Below are 10590 nucleotides of genomic sequence, written 5' to 3'. Positions count from 1 at the left end.
CACACAGTCACTGCTCCACTCCCCTCCTGCCCACACACACATCTTCACTGTCATCACTCACATACATCATACATACAGTACTCTGCAATAGTAAGTCCCTTCACCATACTTGCAGTACACTGCCCCCGCCCTCTCCCCTACCTACACAGCACATTATTTCATCAGGAAGCTTCTCCAACACGCATCCCCAACATACTTACAGCACACTGCCCCCCCACCCCAATACACAGCACATTGTCTCATGAGGAAGCTTCTCCAACACACATATTGCACACTGCCCTCTCCCCACATACACAGCACACTATCCCATCTCCCCTGTCATCCCCCCAACACACGCACCAAGACCCCTGGCAGTTGGGTTAGCCACTTGAGCCGCCCCCATAAATGCACAAATAGGCTGACACCAGACATAATTTTACTGCATTTCTTACTTCCAGTAACTATATGCATGTGACAATAAACTTCCTTGTACCCAGGGGTGTGGCAATTAAAGACATAAGGTGTGGTCAGGCGCATGATCCAAAAATCACTTTCTTACACCTTATATAAATCATTACGCCACTGATCAAGAAAAACCTGGTCTATAGTGAAAGGCGCATATTAAGCACTGTCATGAGAAGATGTGCATGAAGATGCACTGTCATGAGATGTAAGCAGCCACTCCTTTGCAGAGTAAATATCCTTGAACATTATTGGGGTAAGTGTTGCTTTTTTCAGGATATGTTTTTGATAGTAACCTTGTCAGTCAAAAGTGAAAGTAATTCATCAATCAATCATCATCAACCTTTTATTCAGGGAGAAATTGACTGAGCATCAAGCTCTTTTACAGCAATGCCCTGAGTTACAAAACATGCAACAACAATAATCAAAATCACAAAACAAGAACAATAAAAATATATAAAAGCCAAGTGAAAAAGATAAATAATAAAAATAATATAATAATAATAATATAAAAGGTCTAAATATTAGTCAAAGCAAGAACATTGAACAACAGCTATATCATCAATCATACCCTTGAATTGGTCTAGTGACACATCTATCTAATTTTAATAATTCTTGCAATTTGTTCCATTTATTAGATGGAAAACAATTGCCAAAAATTGCTAATTTGCCAAATTCAGATTTAATGGACTGTGTAGAACTCTGTTTTGTCGTTGACTATGAGACCATGGTGAAGTTAGTTTCACTTTGCCAATGATTTCAAATGATAGACGAGAGCAGATGCGTGTAGGCTATAGCTTCTCTGCTAGGCACAAACAGATTTTAGTAAAACATGTTTTAGTGGAATAGCCTACCTGTTCCATATGGTCTCATGTGCAAGCAGATTCCTTCAAATGCGCTGCTCATGTTCAAAATACCAATGCACTGTTTGAAGTTGCGCTGATGTCATTCTCAATGGTTTAAACTAAAGGATGTTACACCCAAAAACACACCCATGACTGATTAAGAAACAATAACAACCTTTTTGCACCATTAAATTAGTGTGGACTGGCCACACCTTTAATGTCTATAAACTTTACGCCTCTGATCATCCTAATGATTGTCAAAATAGAGCCCATCATCACTAATGCACCACACATTTCTTAGGCTACGTTGTTCATGGTAGCCTGGCCACGCCCGCCTATATGTCCTTTCAGTGAAGCGAATAATCGGGTTCGCTACACATTTACCATTTACACGTTGTTGAGACATCCCAAAAAAAAAACAATGTTGCGTGACCACTTCCTGTTTTACGATGGTGATAGTTAGCTTCTGAACTGAAAGTGAAAGTTGGTGAATTGACCTACACATTATGACTATGGCGAGGCTAACTCTGTGTAACTTTAAAGTAGGCTAACTTAAATCACAATGGCTTTCATTGTTTATGCTCTTCTCCCCGTGCTTTTCACAGGTAGACTTTTTTGGTTGTGTGCGTGTTTTTCGTGACTAACTGCAGCCTTCTCGTCGATGTTGCTTGTGTCGTAATGTTTTTCCATTTGCTTTTGCAGCTGTCGTCTCACAATCTGTTGATGATGTTCGATCATGTCAGTTTAGAGACGAACAAGTTCATATTGCTGAGGAAGTAGTCATAGGGCAAAAGATGAAAGTAAATGAAACAAAATATCAACTTCGAGATGCTGGACTGCAGTTTGGCCAGCCCGGAGACAGTCCTTTGCATTCGGAGTTAATAACCTTCCTTGTCACAGGTAATTTAATCCGTTCAACAGGAAGTGTCCTCGTTTTAATGCGTGCACTGCGCCAAATGACAAATCTCTTTATGGGTCTCAGCATCTAAGGTGAACGTGCGACGGTACTTTAAAGGTGGATTGGACACTCTTCAATGCGAGTTGCACAGGCAACCGCATGGGCGGGATGCCGGTGCGCTGGCCCAGTTTGGGAGCCCAGGAGCACGACAACTGGTTTACCTGCACACTGCGCCACACCGAGGGACTATTTGTTATCACATACTTCCTCAGCCATAGTCCCAGTGTTCCCAATGTTGTGCAACCAGACTTCCAACAGTGGGTTCCAGTTGCAGATAGAGACACAATCACCACCACAGGTCAGTGTCACACCACCATATGTACAGTAATAAGTGTAATTGATCATGGCTAATTGATTAGGCTACTCTGACAGATAACTCTCTTCACATTTCTCTACTTTTGTGGGAAGCTGTAATGATGGTGTTGAGCCACACCCCCTCTGTGGAGGTCGGCCTGATGAAGGAGCAGACCCTGAACTGAGAGTTCGCTGTAGACCACAAGTCAGCCCACCTCACTGTGGAGTGGCACCTGCAGCGCAAAGGCCACCGCTCCAAGCTCTTCAGCTACTCCAGCCACACGGGCCAGAGTGAGGGCAGTGGTATGTCTGTGAAGGCCATTGCTAAGGGAGACGCGTCTCTCAAGATCCCCCTCACAAGGGAAACCAGTGAGGGCACCTACGTCTGCTCTGTGCATGTACCCCCAATCTCCAGCAGTCACAGCATGGCCCTGCAGCTCATGGGTGAGAAAGAAAAATAACTCAAAAAGATGTAATGAACAATTAAAGGTATAGTTCTATTTTATATATAGTTCTATTCAAAACATCTTCTATCTAATTCATCTAATTCATTCCACAATCTATCCAGTGTGTGTGCTAAAAATACTGTGGCGTTTGTATTCAGTTACAGGCTCTGGAAAAGTGGAACAACGTTGCTTTGACCGAGTCATACACTCAGGGTTCCCAGGGGTCATGGAATTTCTGGAATATCATGGAATTTTGGAAAGTCTATTCCAGACATGGAAAGTCAGGGAATTTTATTATTTTGGGGGCAAAGTCATGGAATATCAGGGAACTTTGAATTCAGAATTGGTGTATATCTGGTTATTAGCTTTACTGCTTGCTTGAGTGCTGTAGTTGTGGTTAGCCCAACTTTGTTCATTCAATACCCATTTATTTATCTCTCGCTCTAAAGAAAGTAAAAAAATTCTTGAACGCTACACGACTGTTCTAAAATCCTGTACCCTTCATTATAAAGTAGGTCATGGAAATGCAGTTTTTTTGTCATGGAAAGTCAGGGAAAAGTCTTAGAATTTTATATTTCACTTAGAGTGGGAACTAGGATTAAGTAAGTAAGTATAAGTATAAGTATATACTCTTTTGATCCCGTGAGGGAAATTTGGTCTCTGCATTTATCCCAATCCGTGAATTAGTGAAACACACTTAGCACACAGTGAGGTGAAGCACACACTAATCCCGGCGCAGTGAGCTGCCTGCAACAACAGCGGCGCTCGGGGAGCAGTGAGGGGTTAGGTGCCTTGCTCAAGGGCACTTCAGCCATGCCTACTGGTCGGGGTTCGAACCGGCAACCCTCCAGGCTACAAGTCCGAAGCGCTAACCAGTAGGCCACGGCTGCCCCTAGGTTGCAAAGGGGCGGAAAATTTCCAGTAAATTTCCGGAAACTTTCCGGAAACTTACCATGGGAAGTTAAGCTGGGGAATTTTGGAAATACTCCAAATTGGAAACTTTCATGGAATTAAGGGAAATTATGGGAATTAACTGGAAATTTTTGGGTAAAACATACAAACTGTTTCATATACATACATTAACATTTTGTTTCGTAATAAGCAATATGATTTGTATGTTCATATTTTCGCTTAGCTTAGCATACAAAGCTAGCTAGCATGCTAGCGGGAATCTCTGCCATTCTCTGCCTATGGTTTACTAGCGTGCTAAACTAGCCACACTGAACTGCCCAAGATACACAACACCACTCAACAACAAAATCCGATTGGTTGGAACATTTTTTCCCCATGCATATGAACGCACCATAGGTTTCCTTTATGTCTAGCAGCCTATGCCAATTGCTGTGGGCATGTGATTGACATATGTGCAGGGTAGAAATTTGACTGAAATTGCATTAAATCAGGTTCTTTTAACTAATATTAGACTGCGAGATGGGGTTTTGTCCACTACATTTAAGTTCCCTGTAGACTAACTTGCCATATTAAAAATTCCCAGTTTATTCCCATTAATTCCCGTTTATTCCTGTTAATTCCCATATATTCCCGTTAATTCCCATGGAAAGTATACAATTTTGAAAATTCCAGGAATTTTGCAACCCTGTACACTCTATCAGCCATTAAAAATGTACTGTAACGGTGGCGAGCCCCAGGTACTGCAATTCAGGCGCCAGACAGGCCTAAAATCCTGCCACTTAACTGGGGCAGTTCGCTTTCTCACGGTCTTTGTTTTTAGAAGTTTAACACAAAAATGTCCATCAAAACAATATGCACAAGACATGTCAGCGGCTACAGACCCTTTTAAATAGTTTACACATCTGTCACATGATAAACCTATTTGGAACTCAACGTAACCGTAATCTACATACCACGAACATATACAAATCAGACAAAACAAACAAACAAAATATGTCCGTGTATGAGTGTATGTATGCGTGTATGTGTTTGTTGAATGCGTAATTGGCGATTGGAGATTGACGTGCGTTGGTCGAGCAAGAGGGTAAGAAAGTGAGAGAAAGTACCTGGCGAGCGAGTTGGTTTGATTGTGCGTTTCCTCGTTGATGTATGCAATTGCGCTGCGTTAGAAAAGGTGATCCTGTCCAGGTCCACAGGGATATGTAATATGCCCGAGACGATAGGTTCCTTTTCGATTTCTCCCGTGATGGAATTAGGCTAACTTTGATCCGAGGGTCGTTTAGATGATGCAGGTATCCAAAACAAACATAATCCCACGAATCCACGAATGAAGACGAGGCAGACGATTCACGGATTCTAACGACAAGTAAATACTAACTCGACTTGAAACCGCTTATTTACGTTAAGCACAATAGGCTACTTATTTCTCCAGGCTCGCGTACATTTCACAACTCTGTTCTGGGGCCTCATTACAGAAACTTCCTAACTCTGAAATCCTATCTTATCTCAGTTTAGGATAGCATTTAGGATTTTTGGTATTACAGAAGCATGTTTCCTAACTGCATTTAGGAAAAAGGCCTATCTTAACTTATAGGAATTTGGCCATTACAGAACCATCCTAACTCAAGCATTTCCTAACTTAGGAATCCTAACTTAGGATGGCACATACCCTGTCCTAAATTCAAAATAACTGCCAAAACTGACTGCAACAGTCTTGTTGAGTTGTTGCCTATGACAAGATGATGGACATGACAGTTAGGGACACCATAAAGCATATTTCACTAAATAAGTGAAAACTTAAAAATGTAGCCTAACATTTATAACAAATAAATATTCATAATTATAACAGAATATTAGACTATTACCGGTATTTATTATTATAAATATGTTTTGTTTTTTTTTCATCTTTTTATCCTGTTCATCAAATGAATCAATATTGACACACTCTCTTTCTTCCTACATAGGCCTATTTCTCTCTCATATTATGGTTTGTCCATCTTGAGCAAACTGTCTTTAGAACACCATCTTTGCAACCTGACATTCTAATCATAGATACAGGCAGTCTTTTATACATTCTAATCATAGAAACAGGCATGACAGGATGATTGCCGATTTAAAAATTGAACTGACAGTTACAGTTAGGATTTCTTAAGATAAGATAGGAGGTCTGAGATAAGCTAGGACACAGCCTTGAGTTTAGGAACTGCTTCTGTAATAGGAAGATAGGATTTTTCCTATCTTTGAAACTTAAGTTAAGATAGGACAAGCAGTTAGGATATTTTTCTGTAATGAGGCCCCAGGTCTCCGCCATTCACACTCTCCATTGACACTTCCGACTACGGCTACTAAATACTACAGATACGCCCCCAATTAAGGTGACGTCACGGTTCATGAAATTGGGCCTCAAAATTAGCGTTCTGCAGAGCAGAGCAGTTCGCTACAGTACGAAAAGGATGGCCGCAGTAGTGCAGTCCCCAGAGTCCGCTGTTCAATAGTGCAACAGATCAGCAGGCATTTGTCAGAATGAAGAACCATTACTTGGTTTGGTCGTGTTTAGCTTGAGCCGCATTTCTGAATTAGGCAGAAGCTGCAGCCTTTCATCCTGCGTTTCATGACTCTGTAGATTTGCCACAACAATCACCACAACACCAAAGACAATTAATGCGTAGCAAGATGGGTCCTAGTTCATGTCTATGAGGGCAAAGTGGAGTTCAGTCAGAGACGGGCTCTGGTTCAGTCCCCGCCTGCACAGGGGCGTGTCACTGACGTATGACTGACGTTTGAACGCCTCGGTTCCACATGGTTGATGCATGGGGAGTACAAAACAAACTTGGTGTATACCTTCATTAATGTTGATTTTCTACCGACTGGAGGGTCATACTGTCACAACATTCTCCTGAAATGGGGAGGAGGGTTTGGAGATAGACCGTGTCCAAAATGTGCATCCATTGCTCAGAAAAATAAGGCTTTGACAAATTCTGGAAAATTCTTGGATTCTGCCATAGACCTCAATGTTAAAAAGGGAGCCCGATCACTGCATAAATTGGGGATAGTGGCCCCCCCTCGTGCGGGGCGTGTACTGCTACCTCCTCAAATAAAATCTGTGCCCCCCAGTGTGACCACCACATAGGCTATTACGTTTCTATTGTGTTGTTATTCATGTAGAATGTAGATATGGTTTTCTTTCGCTAGTTAGGCTACATGCAGCGGCAGCACACTCACACAGCCTCTCCTTGTCCCGCTCTCACACACACACACACACAACGGAGACTCCCTTCCGTAGCCTAGGCTAGCTTACTTGAATCAGAACAAGATTGCTGCAGCACAGAATGACAGTTCAGCTCTGTGTTCACTAAAGGTTATTCATCTAGTTTTGAGCATGTGTGAGATTTGTTTGATGGCCGTTGACAGTGCACGTGATCAGAATATTTTATCTGTTCATCTTTACCTGCTCATTACGCCTCTTTGATACGTGTCTGTTCAATCAAAGCCATGAACACTTTTAATGCACATCACAACACTTGTTTGCACTCTCATACTCTTCATAAGCATTACCAGTATATAGCATATTTATAATATATCTATATTTCTTTCTTTTGCACAGTTGAGAATGTAAATTGTTTATCTAAAAACAGTTCAAACCAACCTTATGAATGTGTGACTTATAGACGCTACAAACCTTTCGGGAAACATGTCAAAACCTTCAGGTATATAACGATGTAGAGTTGAGAAGATTTCAGGAAACCAGGCTCTGCTCTGTGTCTGTCTCATTCTATGCTGAAATGTAAGATCAATCTTAGTCTTGTCAGAAACCAGTAAAGAAAATAGAGCTGTTATGTTTTTTTTTCTTGACATTGCAGAGAAGGATTCATATCTCTGGTACATACCTCCTATTCTGACTATACTTGGAATCCTGGGTTTCCTCTTGATCAGACGACGTGCAGGTAAATAAACAGCCACCTCTCTTATTCGTATTGATTTTGTGACATCACAATATGAGTTTATTTCACACATTACATATTTTGTTGTTGTTACAGTACCAAAAGCACCTAAGGTAAGACCCATCTCTTCAAAAAGTAAGTTTAGACTGTGAATTATGTTCTACCTTTGCTGATTATGCATTATCTTTTTCCTCTTCTGACTAGGGTGTGTATGGCCGCGCCTAGAACCAGGCGCGCTGGAAGCTGTTTCAAGCGAGGGGGGCTGATGGCTGGGTTGGAAAACATGTGACGTCATTATGTTGTGGGCTGTGGCTGATGTTTTCAACATAATATTGTAGGCCTACATTGTTGCCAACAACTGCCATTTAAAATGCATCGGAACAAAGCATGAAAAATTCAAACTTTATTTAATATCTTTCAATCATTCAAAACAACAGCTTCCAATCAACAGGATCAGGAATACTTATGAAACATGGCCTAAATATAGCCTAAACTAAGCATTGAACGTCTTGAAAGTCCATTCGACTATGGATATGGGGAATGATTTCATATCTGAAACAAAAAACACACACAAAAAAACAATTAACTAATTTCATATTTAATCACTAAATAATACATCACTAAAATATACAGCCACAGGACTACGACGAATAGGCACAGCATACAGAAATAAGAAATAAATAACGCTAAAATGCTCGGCGGCAGTATAGGGGATTTAAAACCATTTCTTACCTCGATTTAAAGTGCACCAAACGTGGCCTTGCGTTCTGGTGTGTTGCCGATGAAGCTCCGAACAAGAGATGGTATATCCAGCCTGTCCAGAATGTCACTATGTATGTGCATTAGCGCCAGATGTGTCAACCTCTTCTGGCTTGTGGTACTTCGGGTCCAGGTTTTCAGTCGTCTGAGTGCTGAGAATGATCTTTCTGATGGAGCAGCTGACACAGGTAGACATAAACAAAGCTCAACAAATGCCTCAACTTCTAGTTTGGGGATGCAAGGATGAAATGAATTCAGCAACCTCTCACTGCAACGAACCTTCTCTCCTTAGTTAGGTTACCCAGTAGAGTTAGTTGCATTTGTAGGCGTGATCGATTGAGCTTTTCCGGGAGTTCCGGACAGGTTTTGGTTTGCAGCTTCGATAAGAGTCGTTTCTCTATGTGCAGCCACTTTCATTCCATTTTGATCAAATCTTCTTTTAAGCTCAGTTTGGATTAAGTCTACCGCTTCAAAGAACTGACGTCGCCACTGTGCTTCTCCAGATCTGCACACCAGAGCCTCTGGCTCTGAAGTGTTGCGGATGCGCGCAGGGGTTTTACTCAATCTGGAGGGATTTGGCATTTTCAAATTGTTGCATCTTGCAGCGGTGTTAACCTTCTCCATCAGCTCTTTGAAAGAGTCATCTCCCCGAAGTCTCTGCATATGTTGCTGGAGGATTGTGACACACTCCAGGGCTGAGCGTGCAGTTGATGTTTCACTCTGCAGACTTCGGGCCACTGCCTCAGAAGGCCCAAAAAGTGCCTGCTTGTTTAGCCTGTGTGCACAATCCGGATATCTTAGACCGAATCTCAGCCCTAACTGACTTGTCTCGCTCCAGAGTCTTTAGGGTTTCCAGTAGTGTAGCATATGCAGAGATGACTCTTGAAATCGCAGTGCTGCGGATGCACCATCGGGTTGGGCAAAGCCCCAGAAGATCGCACACCACATCTTCAGAGCCAAAAAGAGATCTTCAGAGCCAAAAAGAAACTGCTTACATTTGGCTGATTCTGAATGGCTCAATTGGCTCAATGTGTCTGCAATGAGACTCACTTCTCTTGCAGAACGAGGTCCAAAGCATGGTTACTGCAATGCACATATAGGGACCCTGGACACTCTGCTTTTAGCTTCGCCTGAACACCATTTATACGGACAGACATGTTGGACGCAGCATCAAAACAATATCCTGCCAAACGTTCCAGAGGTATGTTTAAACGGATAAATATGTCTTTGATGCATGAAAACAATGTTTCTGCAGATGAGTCACTCGCATTATAAAATCCAAGAAAGGCGTTATGTGCCCTTAAATCCGAATCCACAAACTGCAAACAACACGCACTGATATCGGTTGTTCCGACTACTGTGAGGCCCAAGAAAGAACAGTGGCTAGTTTGAGACATGATTTCACGTTGGATGGCATGAGCAAACATCCCGAGAATTTCGTTTTGAATTGTATCTGACATCCAATTATCTCTGCGTAACATCCATTTTCTTTCTTTCGGAAGAGCATGCGTCCTCTCCAGCATCAACTGCCAGAGGACTCCATCTCAGTGAGCGTGCCCTCTGAGTGGCAACCCTTCGCGGCCCAGGAGCTTGATTGAGCGAAAAAAAAGCTCCAGCACAGCCCTACCTGTAGCCTGGTCTCAAGCGGCAATATCACAGCGTTGATTGCTGTTAATTTTAAGGATTCCAAAGCTGTTCTGTCATTCTGTCACGAGCTTTCTTCCAGTTACTATATCCACCCACTGTTATGGAGGAGCTTTGATTGTCGTTGGTGAGGCACAGTAATCCTTTATCCGTGGCCTTAGCACATATAAAACAAATCACAGAGTCAGATTCTCTAATGTAATGTAGCCATTTCCATTGGTCAAACCATCCACATTGAAATGAACGCTCAAACTTTTCCCCACCAAATCTCCTGCCTGGAAATTTCATCCTGGGTTGGTAGGGCTTGTCATCTTCTCTGGCACCTATCCTATGTGTCCCTACTTCAGCAG

The 10590-nt window shown here is 42.1% G+C and overlaps 1 long non-coding RNA gene across 1 annotated transcript; it reads left to right on the top strand.

Annotated features, from left to right (window-relative positions):
- The first annotated feature begins 7743 nt into the window (after positions 1–7743).
- On the top strand, positions 7744–10384 carry LOC121712228. Its single transcript, XR_006032556.1, has 4 exons — positions 7744–7840; positions 7934–7950; positions 8042–9364; positions 10373–10384. It is a non-coding gene; the product is annotated as an uncharacterized LOC121712228 (long non-coding RNA).
- The last annotated feature ends 206 nt before the right edge of the window (positions 10385–10590 follow it).

Source organism: Alosa sapidissima, chromosome 6, assembly GCF_018492685.1.
Source record: "Alosa sapidissima isolate fAloSap1 chromosome 6, fAloSap1.pri, whole genome shotgun sequence".
Classification (NCBI taxonomy): domain Eukaryota; kingdom Metazoa; phylum Chordata; class Actinopteri; order Clupeiformes; family Clupeidae; genus Alosa; species Alosa sapidissima.
The sequence above is the reverse complement of the archived record's forward strand: the minus strand, read 5'-3'. Positions and strand labels throughout refer to the sequence as shown.